Here is a 10116-nt window from a genome sequence, read left to right as displayed (position 1 = left end):
AGTTTTTGGTTTTAATTTTTATTCTGGCAAATATTAGTAGATATAACTAACAGCAACAAAGACCTCTGGGGTGCCTTTCAACTCTGGATTCTTCATTGATCAGTTAAGTAAAACATTATGAGAATTTCATTCTGACAAGGGGCAAGGATAAAATGTTGGTAGAACTGTCTAGCCCTCCTCAATTCCTGGTTTACATGTTGGAAGGAACATCAACTGTGGATACCCTTCTGAAATTGCAGCCTGCCGCTCTGGCTGTGTGCCACTGCACCATGTCTACCTCCAAGACTGAGCTGTCTTACCCATACACGAGATTCGGAGGCCAATCACACATGGCTGTTATGAGGACTTGATGAGTGATACAAGTGAAGTGCCGAGCAGAGTGCCTGCTTCTTGTGTAAGCTTCAGAGATCGCAGTGTATTACTCAGCTTGAGCTCCCATAACAAAATACCACAGATTAGGTGATTTAAACAACAAAATATTATTTCCTAAGTGTTCTAGAGCCTGGATGTCCAAGATGAAGGTGGTAGCAGTGTTGGTGTTCTCTGAGGGCCATCACGGAACATTTGTTCCAGGTCTTTATCCTTGGCTTGCAGATGGCCACCTTCTCGCTGTGTTTTCACATGGTCTCTTTTGCATGCATACATGCTCCTGGTGTCCCTTTGTGTGTCCAAATTTCCTGTCCTTATAAGTACACCAGTCAGATTGGATTAGGGTCCACTGTAATGACCTCAGTATAAACAAATTACCTCTCTAAAGGCTCTCTCTCAAAATAAGTCACATTTTAAGGTACAATGGGTTAGGGCTTCAATGTGTAAATTTTGGGGGGGCAAAGTTCAGCTCATAATACCGGGTCAGCTATATATTATCACAATACTTGTGTGTAACAAACACTCAGGACAGCACAATGGCAGTGAACAATAAATAGTTATTTAACTCATTGGTTGGATTTAACTCACTTGTGTCAGGGTCAGCTACAGGCTAGCAAGGTGAATCTGACTTGGCTTACCCATATTTCCAGGGCTCAGCTGGCTGTTGACTTGCCTTGCCCACATTTCCAGGGCTCAATTGGCCTTGGCAGGGACAATTGAGATGACTGGACTCTACTATCCTTATATCTTCTTTTCCAGCAGGTGAGCTCAACTATGTCCTTCTCAAGGTGATGGCAGAAGGCACAAGCAGAGTAAGCCAAGAATGAAAAAACCTTTAAAGTGTCTGTTTATGTCATGTCCCATAACACTCCATTATCTGAAGCCAGTTGCTGTAAACTGAATATTGTGTCCCACCTACCAAATTTATATGTTGAAATCCTAAATTCCAATGTGATAGTCTTAGGGGATGAAGCTTTTAGGAGGTGATTAGGTCATGAGCATGGAATCCTTATGAATGGGATTAGTGTCCTTATCAAGGAAACCCCAGAGAGCTCCCTTGCCCCTTTTGCCATGTTAGGACACAAGGAGGAGACAGCCATCTATGAATGAGAACGTGGGCCCTCACAGGATGCCGAATCTGCCAGCATCTTGACTTTCCTGCCTCTGAAATTGTGAGAAATAAATGTCTATTGTTTACAAACTATTCTCTTACAGCAGCCTGAATAGACTAAAAAACCAGTCCTATGGCCAAGCCCAGAGGGCACTGCACGGTCACACTGCAAAGAATGGCAGTGTGGGGTGGAGGGTGAAAAACTGCAGCAGTTAATGTAATCGGGCTACCACAGACCCTTAGCTCACTGAACTACCATTGTCCTGATTAAGCCTTTCTTGAATCTGTTTGAAGTTCCATTTGCTTTTATCTTATAAAATGAGGAAGTTAACAAATGTTTATCATGTGCCGACTATATTCTAGACATTTTATTATAGTGTACCATTTAATTCTCCCAGCAACCCTAAGAAGTCTGCATTATTAGCCACCTTTTAACAGATGAGAAAACCGAGGCTCAGAAGAGTTAAATAACTCATCCAAAATGACCCTGCTAGGAAGAATTTTATGAATCCAGCTCTGTCTGACTCTACAGAGCTTTTCTCCTCAACAGTGCTTTTTAAAACTTTCCCTCTATGGGTGGGAAGAGTAGAGTCAGTTTATACTCCTAGGGGGCCTGAAGGCCACTTCTCAAATTGCCCATAACAGCATAAAAATTCTTCAAAGTTACAGGTTTTATCTTAAAATTAATATCAGTTCGGCATTCTACATCGTAATATATAATTTAAAATATACCCCTCCCTCCGATATCTTAAATAGAATAGATGATCCTGGAATATATGCATGTTTATCAGGCATTTTGCAGCATCTCTGACATACAGCTGCGTTCCCTGGGAAGCTTGCCCACCTTAGTTTAGGAGGCATGACATTGCACCAGGCAGCCTTCCTGAAACAATAAAATTGAATGACAGGGTTGGGTTGTTAGTGGGCACCTTGCAAATAGATATGACAGATTTTTGACATCTTCTGTTCCTTTTTTGAAATTTTTAGACACTTCACTGGTCCTACATTTAATTTGTAAACTGAGTTTCCTTTAAGGACTTAAGAAGCAGCCTAGCAAGGAGAGGATAGCATTGATTCTGGGCTTCTGAGGACTGCTGCTTAACTGTTTGTTTAGAACTGACCTATTTTCTTTCAGACCTCCATTACATATTGACATCAAAGCTGGCTTTAAGAGTGTATTAGAGTGAAAAACTCCTATCTCGACATGCTGTTAGGACGTGGTATTGTCTGTGTCTTCAAGAAGCTCAGAGTTTCCTGTTAACATTAAGGTTCAAAATCACCTTGTGACCCCAAGGTAGAGTTAGAATATTACATGGCAGAATTTTACATTTTTGCCCTTCAAGGCAATATGTAAGTGAGTCTCTAGTTAGAGTTTTGATTATCTGGTTAGATGATGGTGATGGGAGCATGGGCTCCCTAAGACTTCCAGAAACTGTCTAGGTCATCGTTATGCCCCTGTGATTCAAAGAATATGCTTTAGCATTAGGGGGTCAGCTCAAAATCTGCTGTTTGTAGTAGACACCTCTAGTGCCCCAACTAGCATTCTTTTGAGCTCACCTCTGAGTTCAGCCATGGCCAGGGTGGACAGTTCTTTGCAGGGTTCGATAAAACTTTCTGCTGATAGTATCTGGCTTTAAACATGTGTCCTTTGTCTTGGCTTTCTGCACTGGGGATCTTTCAAAGTGGACTTAGCAGGAGCTTGCTTGGCCAATGTGTGTGCAGAGGTGCAGGGAAATTGAAACCTACAGAGACAATCCTCTACCACTGGAGGACAGGACCTGATAGACAAATGCTCCTGCCTTTTGTCCTTCTGGCAGATAATCCTGAGGGCCAGTCTGTGTACTGCTCAGGGGGTGCTATTGGAATATGAGCTCCTGTTTCTCATAGTGGGGACCTTGGCAATGCCCTTCTTGGTTGGCTTTCTTCCTCCCCTGTCTCAGTCTCTGTAACTCCTGTCTCCTGGGATCACTCCTCACATAAGTCGCCTGCACCCAAACCTTTGTCTCAGGCTTTGCTCTCCCAAGAATCCAAGTTAAGACACGGTGCTTTCTGGCTGGGTTCCTTTGGGCAATTTACTTCACTTTTCTCATCTCTCCCAAGTGCCTCAACTCTTTGTTTGAACTCTATTAATTGCTGAAGTCTTTTCCAACTCTGAAAGCCTATAGTTCTATTTGAATTTTTCTTCCCTCCTGGGGACATTTTGTCTCCCTCATTCATTCATAAGCCAAACTTTTGACATTCAATGGGCTGGTTCTCAAATTTCAGGTGAGCCAGTCATACTCCTGGGTGTTCTGGAATGATAGCAAGCATCATATTTCCTTGGAGATCGTTTCTTCTGCTCTGTGTAGACACTGTTGTGTCCCATTTTTGAAATAAAAGGCAGCATTCTTTCAAATCTGGGTTTTAACACCAAGACACTAGGCTCATTGTGTAGCTCATATTTCTGACACTTTTTTTCTTTTTAAAAAATTTCAACTCTTTTTCATTTGGTTTTACTAAATAAAGGCTGCTCATCTAGAAAAGGCTAAAGGCTGCATGTCATGGAGACTTTGCTCTCACTGATAACACCAAACCATTCAGGATGGGAAATGGCTCAGAGTAATAGGCAGCTTCATGTTTTTGCCTCCTGCTCACTGGCTCTCATTATGTCCTAAAGATCATTTGCTGTAAGCTTATGACCTGTGTAAATATGGTGTTGGGGGGACAGTGAGGTAGTGGGGAGAGAGTCACCTTATTTCTGTTTTTAACTGAATATTTTCTGAGCTGTAACAATTTACCCTAACTTCTGAATATAAATTCCTATATTGGACCCTAAACTATGGTTCCATCTTATAGGAACTAGTACCATTTATCAAGCATGTGTGATGGGCCATATGCCAGGCACTTTACCTAAATTCATACAATAATACTGTAAAGTAGGTATTGTCTTCATTTTGATTAGTGAAGAAACCGAGGCAATTCCACCGACTCTTGTACTCCAGTACTTTTTTTGACTCATAGGTGTTTGATAAATTTTTGCTGAAGTCAATTAATAAATGAGACATAGCTGTGAAGAATTCATCCCATTTATCTATCCCAGGAGGCATAGATATCTGGGATTTAAACCCAAATCTGTCCAAGTCCTAACCCTGCCCTTACCCCAGGATACCTGTTTCCCTCTTATGGGGTCTCCACACATTTTAGTCATCTTTTCCAGTGCTCTTTGTGTGCCAGCCCGTTTCTTTATCGGCACTTTGATGCACATGTCCCTAACAATCTATAACATTCCTCTACTCTCTGTTCATCCAATTTGTTGTCTTCCTTCACAATCATATGTTGGTTACAGACACACAGTAGCTGAGATTACATTGCATAATTTTGTATCATTTTCTACTTAGCATAAGTTATTAAAAACTCTGTAAATACCATAGTTTAGGGTTGCATATGAAGGGAAGCAGGGTTAGATTAGGTAGATTTCAGGTTAATTCACAAGTCATTCCAACTGAATGTTAATAAATAGCTAAGAGACTTAGCAGTTTAGATATCTGGTTTAAGTCTAGTTCCTTACTCTTACCTTAGGAAGTCTACCTCCTCAAGTCTTGATTTTTCTCATTTTCAAACAAGGCTTTGGCTCCAATGATTTTAGTTCTCTTGTACTCTAAGATATTGATTTTGTGAAGTCAAGACTAGTAAAATGAAAAATGATAACGATGTCTGTTTATAAAACAAGCTTGCCCTTAAGATATGTTAACCAAAAAATAAAAGGCCAAAGTGAGAGGCAACAAACATTTATTTGAGATAAAAAAGAATAGCTATTTGTGAAGCATGACTTCAGGCCAAAACCCAAATAATATTCCCATTAGGAGACAAAGGTAAAGGGTATTTATGAGAAGGAGAAGGGGCACAATTACATCAATAGAAGGAAGGCATTTCTATTGGTGCAGATAAACTAACATAATCATACTAATTCTAAACAATGTTTTTAATTTTCAGTCTGGTAGTCATAATATCTGCTTTCTTGTTGTCTTCACAAACAGTTATTTGGGGCACAATGTTTCTTTAGGCCCAGTCCAAAGATTATTTTGCCCGGTTGTAACATTCCAAAGGTTTGAAGCATAAACTGTGTAAGGCAGTTCCTCTTGGGGGCAACTCTGGCTCTGTTTAAAAGTAGATTCATTTATATTATTTTTACAGATGTTTCCACCTTAGTGTCATGTTGATCTTCATAGCTTCTGTCTGAGAAAAGCAAGGCCTTGTTTACCTTCAGAGCCATACCTGCCCTTCTCCTTCCAGGTATGGCATTGTCCCTTCTCTTTGCTGTCTGACCCTCTGTGATGTCTATCAAGTGGTGTGGATATAACAGTTTCATTCCTGTCTCCTCCACTTGATGGGGCTCCCTGGGGGCAGATGTCATTCCAGCCCTGCCTCCCCAGTGCCCACCCAATGGAAGGCCTGTGACCTTGGGAGAGTGCTCCACCTCAGAGCTCAGTGTGCTGCTCTTCCATTTCCCAGCTTTGCATTCTTTCCATTGCAGAAAAACGTTACCAGTTTCCTTATAAATCAGCAATTCTGCAGGAGTAAAAGCTTGTTATCAACTGCTACTTTAAGTATCCCCAGGTACTTCAGTTAATGATGTACTGAGGGATAGCTCATGTTTTCATGTCCAAGAATTACAGCCTCCAATAGCAACATCCTTCTAACATCTGATCAGCCATCACCAGGTCGGTCCCTCTTGGGACATTCTGCTAAGCAGTACTTCACTCTCCCAAATGAAATATTCCCATTACACAATTACCTTTTTATTAAACTATCACTGTTTCTAGAATTTAATGATCCCAATCTCCCTGAAAAGGAAGAAAAAGACAAGTTTTTATCAGATGGTGTTCCTGAGTTTATACAGACCTGTTGATTTAAATGAGTTCAATTGCTTTGAATCAGTAATGGGTGTCAATTAATGTGGATCATATTTCAAATTCTAATAATGTGATCTTAGAGTTGTTTTCTCATTTTGTGAGGAGTTTAAAGTGGTAGTTACATGTGCAGGCTCTAGAGTCGGATTGCCTGGATCCAAAACTTATTTCTGCCACTTACTTGCTATATTATATAGGCAATGTAGTTAGCTGCTCTGTATCTCAGTTTCCTCATGAAAAATGGTTGTAATAGTAGTACCTACTACAGTAATGCAGGAGGTTGTTGAGAGGGCTGTATTAGTTTAAGCTGCAAATGCCTAGCATGTTTCTAGCATGTAGTACTATGTAAATACACACACACACACACACATTACATAGTCAGGCTGCCTATATCAGGGCTTGTCAAAGACACACAAGCAAGGATCTTTATTACTAAATGTTATTGTTAAGGGTATTGTAAGGCTACTATTTTTTAATGGAAAGGATCCTTGTGGAAATATAACTCTGCTTTCTGAGCACTCCCATTCCACATGTATTATCTTAGGTTCTGGAAATCATAGTTTGAATATATAGAATTCTTGTTAAGATTTCTGGGACTGTGGATGTCTTTGGGTAGAACGTGTTAATAACTGAAGGGGAAAGACATATTTCCTATTCCTTCTTCTAAGAGAAAACTCGAGAGTCTTGAGAAATCCTTAGGGCTCAGCAAGATTTCACAAAATGTCCAAAGCATCTGCTCCAATCAGCTCTACCTTCTTCCTATTCTCTGCTGAGATTAAATTATTGTCCCTGCTTCTTTAACCTTATTTTATCTATGTCATTTTCCTTATAATTTTTGTTTCCTCCACTCAATGTGGTATGCATGTACTTTTCTGATCCTCAACATTACACTCAGTCATATGACTTACTTTGGCTAATGAAATGTGGACAGAAGTGACAGTACACTAGTTCTGAGGCTGGGCCTCAAGAAGCCTTGAGAGTTTTGTTTGTCCTACTCCTCCTCTGTCATGGCCATGAGAAGAACCTGCCCTTGCTAGCCAGCCGAGCCTACCAGACCTGCCCCAACTTAAGCATAGTCAAGAAAACAGAATCACCCCAGCTGACTGCAAATGCATGAGAAACAGATGCTTACTGTTCTAAGCCAAGAGATTTTTTGTTATGCAGCAGTAATTTATGACAGATTATATTTTATTTATATCATGACAGTCTTCTACTCCCATATCAGTCCCATCATGTTGGTAGCCATATTTTCTTGAAGATCTGTGTATATTAGCTTGGAAGGCATTCAGTTGGAAGTAATGCATTCAGTTAGAAAAGCCTGAATATGGAGGAAGCAAGTCCATGGCTGGTATGGCTGTTAAATAATGCACCAGAAACCAGACACTTTCTTTATTGCTCTCTGCTATCCATAGCACATAGCCTCCATCCTCATTTATGTTGATTCATATACACAAAATGGCTGTTCCAAATCCATCTGAGTTCCAGACAGGAAGAAAAAAAGAGAAGGGCAAAAGTTTGAATGAAAGCATGCCAGCTGAGGCTTCCCATCTTTTTTTTTTTTAAATTTTATTTTATTAGTTACAAGTATACAGTACATTGATTAGATATTGATATATTTTATAAAACAATCCCCCTAATTGCTCTTTCTCTCCTCTGGCTCTCTACTTAGCCAATACATTAATACTAACTGCATTCCCGATGACGTGCTCCTCATCCCCATGACCATGTATCAACTACTAATTTGTACTTCTTTAACCCTTCACTCCATTCTCCCAATCCCCCAAACCCCCTCCCCTCTGTCTGTCATCAAATTGTCCACTATATTTGTGAGTCTGTTTTTGATTAGATTGTCTTTTTCTTCCTTAGATTCTGCATATAAGTGAAATAATATTATATTTATCTTTCTCTGTCTGACTTATTTCACTCAGCATAATAACCTCTAGGTCGATCCATGTTGTTGCAAATGGTAGACATTATTTTTTTAAGGCCGAGTATTAGTCCATTGTATAGATGATTCATAACTTCTTTACCAATCGTCTGTTGATGAGCATTTAGATTGCTTCCATATCTTGGCTATTATAAATTGTGCTGCCATGAATATTGGGGTACATAGATCTTTGTGAATCACTGTTTTGGTTTTCTTTGGATAAATACCCAGAAGTGCAATTGTTGGGTCAAAAGGTATATCCATTTTTAATTTTTTGAGAAACCTCCAGACCATTTTCTATAGTGGCTGTACCGATTTGCAATCCCACCAACAATGTATGAGGGTTCCCTTTTCTCTGCATCCTCGCCAACACTTGCTGTTCTTTAATTTATTGATGATAGCCATTCTGATAGGTGTGAGGTGATACTTCATTGTGGCTTTAGTTTGCATTTCTCTGATAATTAGTGACCTTGAGCATCTGTTCATATGTCTATTGGCCATCTTTATTTCTTATTTCGAGAAGTATCTATTCAGGTATTCTGCTCAAGTTTTAATTGGATTATTTGTTTTTTTTTTTTTTGGTTGTTGAGTTGTATGAGTTCTTTATATATTTTGGATATTAACCTCTTATCAGATGTATTATTACTTTTTAAATTTTATTTATTTATTTGTTTGTTTGTTTGTTTGTTTGTTTATTTTTAGGCGAGACAACTCTTGGTTGACCACACAGATTGCAAGGATATTGTCAAATTACAATCCCTTATTTTTTTTTTATTATTTACGCCTATAGCACCTGGTCTTCCTCGGTGGTCTCCCATCCAAGTACTAACCAGGGCTGACCCTGCTTAGCTTCTGAGATCAGACGGAATTGGGCTTGTTCCGGGTCGCATAGCCATAGACTATCAGGTGTATTAGCATACGTCTTCTTCCAATCCATCAGTTGTCTTTTTGTTTTGTTGATGGTTTCCTTTGCTGTACAAAATCTTTTTAGTTTGATGTAGTCCCATATGTTTTTTTTTTTATTTTGTTGCCATTGCCTGAGGAGAGATATCTAAAAAGAAATTACTGTTAGCAATATTAGAAAGTTTACTGCCTATGTTTTCTTCAAGAAGTTTTATGTGTTCAGGTCTTATGTTTAATTCATTAATCCATTTTGAGTCTATTCTTGTATATGGTGTGAGAAGATGGTCCAGTTTCATTTTCTTGCATGTATCTGTCAATTTTCCCAACACCACTTATTGAAGAGACTGTCTTTACCTCATTTTATATTCTGGCCCCCTTTGCCATATATTAAGTGAGAGTATAGGCATGGATTTGTTTTTGGGCTCTCTATTCTGTTCCATTGATCAATGTATCTGTTTTTATGCCAGTATCATGCTGTTTTGATTACTATAGTCTTGCAGTATAGTTTGAGATCAGATTGTGTAACACTCCAAGCTTGTTTTTTTTCTCAAGATTGCTGTGGCTATTTGGGATTTTTATGGTTCCATATGTTTTAGGAGTATTTGTTCTAGTTCTCTGAAAAATGCCATTGGTATTTTGATAGGGATTGCATTGAATCTATAGATTGCTTTGGGTAGTATGGCCATTTTAATGATGTTGTTTCGTCCGACCCATGAGCATGGTATATGCTTCCATTTATTTTTGTATCTTCTTCAATTTCTTTTTTCAATAATTTTATGAGAATAGGTCTTATACTTCTTTGGTTAATTTGATTCCCAGGTATTTTATTGTTTTCAATGCATTTGCAAATGAGATTGTTTTCTTAATTTCTTTTACTGAAAGTTCATCATTGGTGTATAAAAATGCCACTGACTTCT

The 10116-nt window shown here is 39.0% G+C and overlaps 1 pseudogene; it reads right to left on the bottom strand.

Moving 5' to 3' along the window:
* Window positions 1-9077: 9077 nt before the first annotated feature.
* LOC111742186 lies at window positions 9078-9196 on the bottom strand (annotated as a pseudogene).
* Window positions 9197-10116: the final 920 nt, after the last annotated feature.

Source organism: Pteropus vampyrus, unplaced genomic scaffold (assembly GCF_000151845.1).
Source record: "Pteropus vampyrus isolate Shadow unplaced genomic scaffold, Pvam_2.0 Scaffold87, whole genome shotgun sequence".
Lineage (NCBI taxonomy): Eukaryota > Metazoa > Chordata > Mammalia > Chiroptera > Pteropodidae > Pteropus > Pteropus vampyrus.
This window is presented reverse-complemented; position numbering and strand designations above follow the sequence as displayed.